General features: G+C 42.3%; 1 non-coding gene across 1 annotated transcript; it reads left to right on the forward strand.

Moving 5' to 3' along the window:
• Positions 1-9248: 9248 nt before the first annotated feature.
• On the forward strand, positions 9249-9321 carry TRNAK-CUU (transfer RNA lysine (anticodon CUU)). The gene has a single exon. It is a non-coding gene; the product is annotated as a tRNA-Lys (tRNA).
• Positions 9322-10173: the final 852 nt, after the last annotated feature.

Genomic DNA, 10173 nt, shown 5'->3' on the forward strand with positions numbered 1-10173 from the left:
AGCTATGAGATTGAGAGTTTGATGAAAAACTCTTAGGTTTGTTTTTGCTCTCTTGACTCCAGATGTGGAGTTTTGGTTTTGGTGTGCTTGGGTTTTTTTTTTTTTTTTTTTTGGTTCTCCCCCACCCACCCAGAGGTTTTCCAGATTTTATAAAAAACCTATTTCTGTTAGAAAAAAACCTTTGAAAGGGCAACCACTCTGCTTAGAATTGGCTGATGTTTCCCATAGTGCTACAGCAAACACAAGATGAGAGAAACTGTATCTTTTGTTTCAAAAGCACCCCATTCACTATGGAGGGAGAAAAGACAAACAACCAGAAAAAGGAGTATGGCTTTATTGCTGATTCACAACACTCACGGCAACAGTGAGAGCCATGAGGTTTCTGCTGAAGCCAGTAAAGATATCACTTGCCAAGTGATGTTGGCTCATTTTGTGTTCAGGGTGCAAAGCACAGGTGCCTCTGGAAAGGTGCACAGTGTCTTTTATTTTACCCTTTCTTGATGTTAGAGAAATCTGTTTGGTTTTCCTTTATCTTTAAACTGCTCCTTGCAGTGAAAAGTTAAAAGAAAATAAGGAAGTGAATTAAAAAAAGAAAAATCAAACAAAAGATGAATGGAACCTAACTTCATTTCTTCAGATCTTTGGTTTATTTTGAGTTTCTAAAAAAGACATCTCCTTTTCAGGATGAGTCTTTGCAATATTATTATGTTCCTGTTGGTAGCGCAGGAGAAAGTGTCCTTTTTAATAGGGCAATCTGTCCTTGCTTGAAAAGATCATAGGCAGAACTATATATGAATGACTGAAGAAGGGAAAAAATAAGAAAGTAAAATGGCAGATTTTCTTATGATATTTATCCCCGCACCTTCCCCCCCCCCCCCCCCCCCGAAGCTGTTTTCTCTCTCTAGCTTTAAAGAATGCAGCATTTTGACAGCCAGGAGCTAATCTTAATTTTTTTCATCTGAATTCTGGTTTCAGATTAATTTTCCTTGCACCATCCCATACAACGAAATGAAATGAAATAAATTTCAAGCTGAAATATTTTACTATGTGCAGCCACTAGGTCTCCTTTCTGATTTCATGGATTTTGGAAAAATGACCCAAAAATTTAGCATAAAGTAGAAACACCAGTATACACCAGAATGCTCCATATCAAGGACTTCAGTAAGGCTTTGTTGGTTTCTGCCCCAGGATCTGCAATTCCTAGATGGAGTCACGGATTTGTTGTATAGTCACAACCTGTAAATGCGAAATATTTTTCAAGTAAGGTTTTCAATAGAGAAAAACACTGGAAAAGTTAGGCTCCAACCTAAGTGAACCTTTATTTTCTGTAGACAGAAGGTGAAGTTACGGATACATAGCTGTCGCGGTTTAAGCCCAAGGCTAGGCTTGGATTACACAATTTTTCTTCCAAAATAAATCATTAAATAGAAAAAGACTATTGTTCTTCCTGTCTATTTGGTAAGATTGCATGAATATTTTATGGCAATTTATTCCTTGTAGTACCCTTTAACATGTTCTATTAGTTAAAACTTTACTGTTATTAACATTACTTTGATTATTTCTTTTGCTTTAAGTTGCTTATGAAAGTAAACATTTTAGGAAGTTTGATCTTTTGCTTAGAAGCAGATGTTAGGTAATGGTAAATCAAACTCTACATAATGCTATATGAAAATGGTTCCAGTTTCTTTGGCTTTGCACTTTACAGGCGTTATTTAGTGCTTTGTCATGACAATGTTGACAATATCTCAGCTAGATTTCATTGTCACATTTCTTGCTCTGTGTGGGTCTGGGGATGAACACCACTGGATAATGACTAAAGCAATATAGCGTTAATTAAGAAAGTAATTCTTTCTCCTAGCTGCACGGATGACTTTCCCTGTGATACCTGGAGAATTGTTTAGTCTCTGTGTGCTTTAGTTTACTCCTTGTTGCTTTCTGGACACTTCTTATGTATGTGACAGTGAGAGAGGGAAGCCCTGAACCAAAGGACTCTGACATTCAATAGAAGCCGAGAAGAGAGACTGTGGTTCTGGTTTCTGAATACTGTAGCAGTTCAGTTTTCATTCCAATGTGGGACCAAAAAAACCCCAGAAAATCTAAACTGCTTAAAAAACCAAGTGTGTGCGGGAAAGCTGTTGTTGCCCAAACAATGCCAAAGTGCATTTCACATAGTAAAAGATTTTATGCAAAGACATCTAAACTCAGAATATAATAATACTTGAATGGAAAGTCCCATATTGTTGTCAGAAAATAAGAATTATTTCTGTTACCTCTGTTGCTGCTATACCTTGCCTTACCCACTCAGCCTTTGGAAGCAGTGATATCTTTGTGAAGTGAACTGAAAATATAGGATTGACATTCCAGATGAATGTTTTCACAGATTTTTTCAGAGAGCAGCCTTCCGTAATGGGGATCATTAGCAGAGATCCTCTTCCTGTCACACTTATTTCTAATCCCAGATAGTTCAGGGTTTGTTTATATACTGAAACATGAAGGCTTATGAGATAGTTTATGTAATTGTGAATGGTCTTCATGCTAGTCATATAAGAAGTGAGTTTTCTCTTGAATAAATAGGCACTTACCAACTGATTGGAATTGTATAAATATCTAAAAAAATATGCCAATTCTTGCAGAAAATTGAACGCTAAGTTTGAAATGTCATTTTGAAATTCACACTACTGTGATCTGACTGATAAAATTTCCTGAGGTTTTTTGGTTTGTATTTTTTTATGGTGTCTTGCCCAGGAAATACATATGTATGCCATCTGCTGTATTTTGTATGTGCAAATCAATTTCTGGATGACTGTATACACAAGTGGGCATTTTCTCACCTTATAAATATTTGGGTAACAAAATAATGAGGTGTCCCTGTGAGTGGACTGTAGATATCAGCCCTTAGATTAAATTGTACCTGCCTGCATCAGCCTAGCATAAGGGCAAGGGCAATAGGGCACAGTGGTATTGTATCTGTCATGACCTGTCCCTTTGTACAAAAATTAGTTTCATTTTTTTCTTACACTTGGATCTGAGCTCTTTGAACACTTGCCCACTGATTTTGAGTTTTGGGATGATGTCTGGAGGGACTGCAGACCTCTGCAGTATTGTTCTTCCTTACTCTTGCTCACCAGAAATACAATTTTACCCAGGATGTTCATTAGCTTTTATGTGAAGTAGTAGATTGTAAGGACATTTGATTTTGTAGTATTTTATATGTATTTTTACATATGGCATTAAAAGCGAAGGAGTAAAGATATTCGGAATCAGATGAATACTGGTCCTGCCTGGTGGACCACCAGTTCAGCAGCACAAAGCACAGGTGCCCTAGTGTTTCCTGAGAGTGCTTTTGGTACAGTTAGACCTTACTATCAATCTGGGGACTCGAACAGCTGTACTTAAGATTTTACTGCTTTTGAGCAGAAAATTTTTCTTTAGGCACCACATTAACAGTTTTCATCATGGTGGTAGGATATGTCAGCAGGGAGCATGTATTCAGTTAGCTTTCAGTTTGACTTCTTCAGTCTAAAGATTCATTAATGCTTATCCCCCTTGGATATCATTCTCTAATAGTTTAATACTACCCAGAATGGCTTTCATTCCCTGTGCCGTGCTTCCTGGGATTGTTGCTCACTGCTTCGGTTCTTTTATAGGCTCTTTTCAGCATGCCCCAGTTCTGGTTGCATGGGTTTCCATCTCATCAACCTTCCTTAATAGCTGCTCATATTTGTTACCCAGTCCAGCTCAGCAAACGTTGGTTGGGTTTTCACTGCTTTTTCCAACAAGTCGGTGCTTTGTTGAGACTGTGGGCTAAGGGATCTGCTTTTGGTTACAGATGACTGCTCAGCAGGCCAGCTGCAGGGGATACACGACTTGGTGTGTAGCAAATAAGACCCTACTACCATTTTGATGATTTTAAGCTTTCTAGTTTTCTTGTCACTCACCAGCAAATTTGCTTTGTGCTGCTTTTGTGCTGTTAATATAGCAGCCATAGTCACTTGGAGAACCACTGAAGTGCAACCACTTCTGATGGCAATCCTCTGCATTTCCCTTTAAATTACTGTCCTCCTGCTGTGATTTACTTGCTGCTATTAGACTTTTATGTGAAGACTGGTACAAACTAAGATTTTTTAATTTCACCCTGTGGAATTATTCTGGAAGAAAACCAGTGTTTGTGAGATGTGAATCACTGACTTGTGAGGCACCTTTTAAACAGGTGTGCTCCAGGGGTCTCAGTTCTCAGCTCTTTGGTGTTAATGTTAAACTGCAACAACTTTATTGAAATGAATAGAGCAGTTCTGGATTACCAAGAGTGTCATTGGAACCAAGTTATTCTTCGCTTGATTCAGGACTACTATTCATGAATATTTATATTAATATAGGACCAAAGTCAGTTCTTTGTATCCTTATAAAAAGTTTGAGAAATTTATGGACAGGTATAATCTGTGCCCTTCATTCAGGCTCTGATGAAAGACAAAAGAATTCACCTTAGACCAGTTCTTCTGGATCTGTTCCAAAAATGTGATTTTTTTTTTTTTTCCTTTGGGCTGTGATATTGCAGTTGGTCAGATGCTGCCCTGGTTTGTGGTAGCTCTGTCGTTTCTCTTGGCATAAAAAAGACAAAACCAAACCCAAGGGCTTCTATTTAATAAAAAAAAAAAAAAAAAATGTTTAAAACCCCCCCAACCAAACACATAATTAACATGTAACTAAAAAAAGCTTTCCCATGTTTTACAGCTCAGTACTGTTTGTTACATTATTCCCAAATTACTATTTTCCTTGCAATGCCTGTCAGAAGTGAATTTTCTTCTTGGAAAAAACCAAATTTGCTTAATAGTAGTCTTCTGTTTTGAAAAACAGAATTATGGAATGTAGGTGCTTTTGGTCTTGATTTTCAGTAACTTGAAACAAGAGCATAAGGAAAAATAAAATAATTAAACTTAAGTTTCACCAGTCTTTATTTGTATTTTGTGCCAACTCCTTGTGCACCCCGAGCTTACTCGCTGGGGTGTGAGAAGCAGAAAAGGCTTTGTTTCTGTGTAAGCACTGCTAAGCAACAACTAAAACACCCTGTGTTATCAACACTGTTTCCAGAACAAATCCAAAACATCGCCCCATGTTAGGTACTGTGAAGAAAATTAACCAAAACCAGTACAAGTTATATGTGAATGCTTGTCAGTATCTTTTGGTGCTTGCTCTGGGCCCAGTCTAGGCAGACTTTTTTTACCTCTTTTTATGGCATTTCATCCTGGCGTGCTCTCTGTTCTCTGTTGGGACCTCATACTCCAAATATGCTGAGTTTCACTCTCTGAGTGCTGCCTCCCTTTGCCTGTGAGTGCTTCCTTGTCACTGCCATATCCCATTTTGGTTAAGAGGGAATACCTCCCTGACACCTCCTCTGCAGTGAGCTCTGTTGGGAAGGAAAACAGCAGAGAGAGGGCCGTCAAACCCCCAGATCCAAGTTATCTATTTAAAATGGATGCAAACATGAAAATGGAGGGATTAGTACACTCATATAGTGCCAGAGCCATTAATAATAAGAAAATGTGCAAGTCATTATCTTCCCTAGCTTCAATATCTGGATAAAAGATGCTGTATTTTAAGGGCATTTGTTTTATCAAGAGATAGCACTACAAAATAGGAGCACACTTCAACATTGTCAATGCAATTAATATACCTTTTTTTATATTTTAGAACTGAAGCTGTCAAGTATGATGCTAGAAGCTTTTCCCTGTGTGTGCTTGACCTGGGTTCAGCAGTAGCAGTCGTTTTTCCCCTTCTTAGTAGCTGGTGCAGTGCTGTGTTTTTGACTTTCGGCCTAGGAACAGCGCTGATAACACCGATGGTTTTAACTGGTGCTCAGTAATGTTTAGTCTGACCAAGGACTTTCTGAGTCTCATGCTCTGCCAGAGAGGAGGGGAAGCTGGGAGGAAGCAGAGACAGGACACCTGACCCAAACTAGCCAAAGAGGTATTCCATACCACAGCATGTCATGCCCAGTATATAAACTGGGGGCAGTTACCCAGAAGGGCTAGATCACTGCTTGGTCGGGCTGGGTATCGGTCGGGCTGGGTATCGGTCGGCAGGTGATGAGCAGTTATGTTCTCTTCCCTTGTTATTTCCCTTATCATTATTATTATTGGTGGTAGCAGCAGTGGTTTGGTGTTATACCTTAGTTACTGGACTGTTCTTATCTCAACCTGTGGGAGTTACATTCTTTCTATTCTCTTCCATACCTCTGGGAGCAGTGGTGAGGAAGATGGGGAGTGAGTGAGCGACTACGTGGTTCTGAATTACTGACTGGACTTAAAGCATGACAGTGCTGTAGCTCTATACTTTTTTGTGAAGAGTTATTTGTAGAAAAAGTCTTCTTAAAACACTTAGAATGTTTTGTGTAAGATTATCATCTGCACAAGTTCAGGGTCTTCTTTTAAAAGAAAATGTGTGCTTTAATGACCAGAAAATGTGCTATTTGTGAAATCTAGATTAAGAGAGGAAGAGTGGGGAGATCATTTATGTCGTAGTTTAAACCAATCCACACAGGTCATCCACTCACCACCCCCCCCCCCGACCCTCCCCACTCCCGGAGGGATGGGGAGGAAAATCAGGAGAATGTAACTCCCACGGGTTGAGATAAGAACAGCCCAGTAACTAAGGTATAACACAAATCACCACTGCTACCACCAATTATAATATTGATAAGAGAAAATAACAAGAGAATACGATACCACCGCCAAACGAGTTCGACCCCCCCGAAGAGAGAGAGCCTGCCCCTTCCGGGTAACTCCCAGTTCCCTCTCCGGGCATGACGTGCTGTGGTATGGAATACCTCTTTGGCTAGTTTGGGTCAGGTGTCCTGTCTCTGCTTCCTCCCGGCCTCCCTCGTCCCCAGCAGAGCATGAGACTCACAGAGTCCTTGGCCAGAATAAACATTACTTAGCAACAATTAAAAACAATCGGTATTATCAGCTCTCTGCCCAGGCTGGAAGTCAAAACACAGAGCTTGCACCAGTTACTAAGAAGGAGCAAAACGGCTCCTGGTAAACCCAGGACAGTATCCACCCCTTATTCCATACCATTCACATCATGCTCAGATCCCACATTTTCAGTATACCATCAGTCTTATCTCAGTACACTCTTAGTGCATAGACCAGTCCTTATAAAGCTGCTGAGTCCATTCGGTCCATGATGTCAGGTTCCATCCCTTGTAACAGTTTTTTCAGGGCAGGAAAAGCTGTGTGCAGTGTTGGATTGTTGCCTGCTGGTGATGATTGTTCCTTCACTGCAGAACTTGCTGGTTCTATCAGAATTCATTCTCTGTTGAGATGATGGTTGGAGGGAAGTCAGGGCCAGTCGCTGGTAACCTGAAAACATCTAATTGATGGTCTCTAAAAGTATTACACAGCAGGCAACAGCACACAATTAAGTTCATTGGCTGTTTTCCCCTAAAATCAAATCCCCTTGAGGTATACATCGGACTTCCCCGTTTTCCTGCATTACCCACCAAGTATATCCGGGTCCCTGAGCAAAAGCAATCCCACGAGTGGGTTTGCCTTTACCTGAAGCAGGAATAACCCAGACGGTCTTCCCCAGCAAATTCTTCATGTGCACCACAGGAACTTTGTCCCCCTCTACAATATGTAAAAGTTCTGACTGGGCTGGGCCAGCTCTATTGACCGATCCTCTAGTGTTAACCAACCAGGTGGCCTTTGGTAAGTGTGTATCCCAATGCTTGAAAGTTCCCCCACCCATTGCTCTCAGTGTGGTTTTTAACAGCCCATTGTACCATTCGATTTTCCCAGAGGCTGGTGCATGGTATGAGATGTGATGTACCCACTCAGTGCCATGCTCTTTGGCCCAAGTGTCTATAAGGTTATTCCGGAAATGAGTCCCATTGTCTGACTCAATTCTCTCTGGGGTGCCGTGTCGCCACACAATCTGTTTCTCAAGGCCCAGGATAGTGTTCCGGGCAGTGGTATGGGGCACAGCATATGTTTCAAGCCATCCGGTGGTTGCTTCCACCATGGTAAGCACATGACGCTTGCCTTGGCGGGTTGGTGGGAGTGTGATATAGTCAATCTGCCAGGCCTCCCCATATTTGTACTTCAGCCATCATCCTCCATACCAGAGAGGCTTTAACCGTTTGGCTTGTTTAATTGCAGCACATGTTTCACAGTCATGAATAACCTGGGCAATAGTGTCCATTGTTAAGTCCACGCCTCGGTCATGGGCCCATCTGTATGTTGCATCTCTGCCCTGATGACCTGAAGCGTCATGGGCCCACCGGGCCAAAAATAATTCACCTTTACGTTGCCAGTCTAAGTCCATCTGAGCCACTTCAATCTTAGCAGCTTTATCCACTTGTTGGTTGTTCTGGTGTTCCTCAGTGACCCGACTCTTGGGTACATGTGCATCTACATGGCGTACCTTCACCACCAGGTTCTGCACCCGGGCAGCGATATCTTGCCACAGTGCAGCAGCCCAGATGGGTTTACCTCTGCGTTGCCAGTTGCTCTGCTTCCATTGCTGCAACCACCCCCACAGCGCATTTGCCACCATCCATGAGTCAGTGTAGAGATAAAGTACTGGCCACTTCTCTCATTCAGCAATGGCCAGGGCCAGCTGGATGGCTTTCACCTCGGCAAACTGACTTGATTCGCCCTCTCCCTCAGCAGTTTCTGCAACTTGTCGCCGAGGACTCCATACGGCTGCCTTCCATCTCCGATGCTTTCCTACAATACGGCAGGACCCATCAGTAAACAAGGCATACTGTTTTTCACTTTCTGACAGTTCGTTATATGGTGGAGCCTCTTCAGCACACGTCACCTCCTCCTCTGGTGACATTCCAAAATCTTTGCCCTCTGGCCAGTCCATGATGACTTCTAGAATGCCTGGACGACTGGGATTTCCTATTCGAGCACACTGTGTAATTAGTGCAGCCCATTTACTCCATGTAGCATCAGTTGCACGGTGTGTAGAGGAGACCCTGCCTTTGAACATCCAGCTCAGTACAGGCAACCGGGGTGCCAGGAGGAGCTGTGCTTCAGTGCCAATCACTTCCGAAGCAGCTCGATCCCCTTCATGGGCTGCCAGTATCTCTTTCTCAGTTGGGGTATAGCTGCCCTCAGATCCTTTGTACCCCCGGCTCCAAAAACCAAGGGGTCGACCTCGAGTCTCCCCTGGGGCTTTCTGCCAAAGGCTCCAGGTAGGACCATTTTCCCCAGCTGCGGTGTACAGTACATTTTTGACATCTGGCCCGGCTAATTCAGTCGGTAGAGCATGAGACTCTTAATCTCAGGGTCGTGGGTTCGTACCCCACGTTGGGCGCCAAAAAGAACTGTCATAGTTTAAACCAATCCACACAGGTCGTCCACTCACCACCCCCCCCCCCCCGACCCTCCCCACTCCCGGAGGGATGGGGAGGAAAATCAGGAGAATGTAACTCCCACGGGTTGAGATAAGAACAGCCCAGTAACTAAGGTATAACACAAATCACTGCTGCTACCGCCAATGATAATATTGATAAGAGAAAATAACAAGAGAATACGATACCACCGCCAAACGAGTTCGACCCCCCCGAAGAGAGAGAGCCTGCCCCTTCCGGGTAACTCCCAGTTCCCTCTCCGGGCATGACGTGCTGTGGTATGGAATACCTCTTTGGCTAGTTTGGGTCAGGTGTCCTGTCTCTGCTACCTCCCGGCCTCCCTCGTCCCCAGCAGAGCATGAGACTCACAGAGTCCTTGGCCAGAATAAACATTATTTAGCAACAATTAAAAACAATCGGTGTTATCAGCTCTCTGCCCAGGCTGGAAGTCAAAACACAGAGCTTGCACCAGTTACTAAGAAGGAGCAAAACGGCTCCTGGTAAACCCAGGACAATTTAGAAGAGGAAAAAAAAGATTGTCTACCTACACCTGATAGCATTACTGTTTTATAGCCAGTTTCTAATAGCATATTCACGTAAATTTTTTCTCACAAGTTTGACAGTAGTAGTTTGTCAAAGCAGATATCTCGGTTTTGATAAAATGCTGGATTGTTGCTTTTGGGAGTGATGTTAGTAAGATTATGGAGTTAGATGTATTTGTTTCCAGATCAAAGTTTTTCTCCTATTTTTTCAATAATATTTGAAATACTTTATTGTTAGAACTAAAGAAAAGCTGAAAAAATTATTTGCAACCT

Source organism: Lathamus discolor, chromosome 1 (genome assembly GCF_037157495.1).
Source record: "Lathamus discolor isolate bLatDis1 chromosome 1, bLatDis1.hap1, whole genome shotgun sequence".
Taxonomy (NCBI): Eukaryota; Metazoa; Chordata; class Aves; order Psittaciformes; family Psittacidae; genus Lathamus; species Lathamus discolor.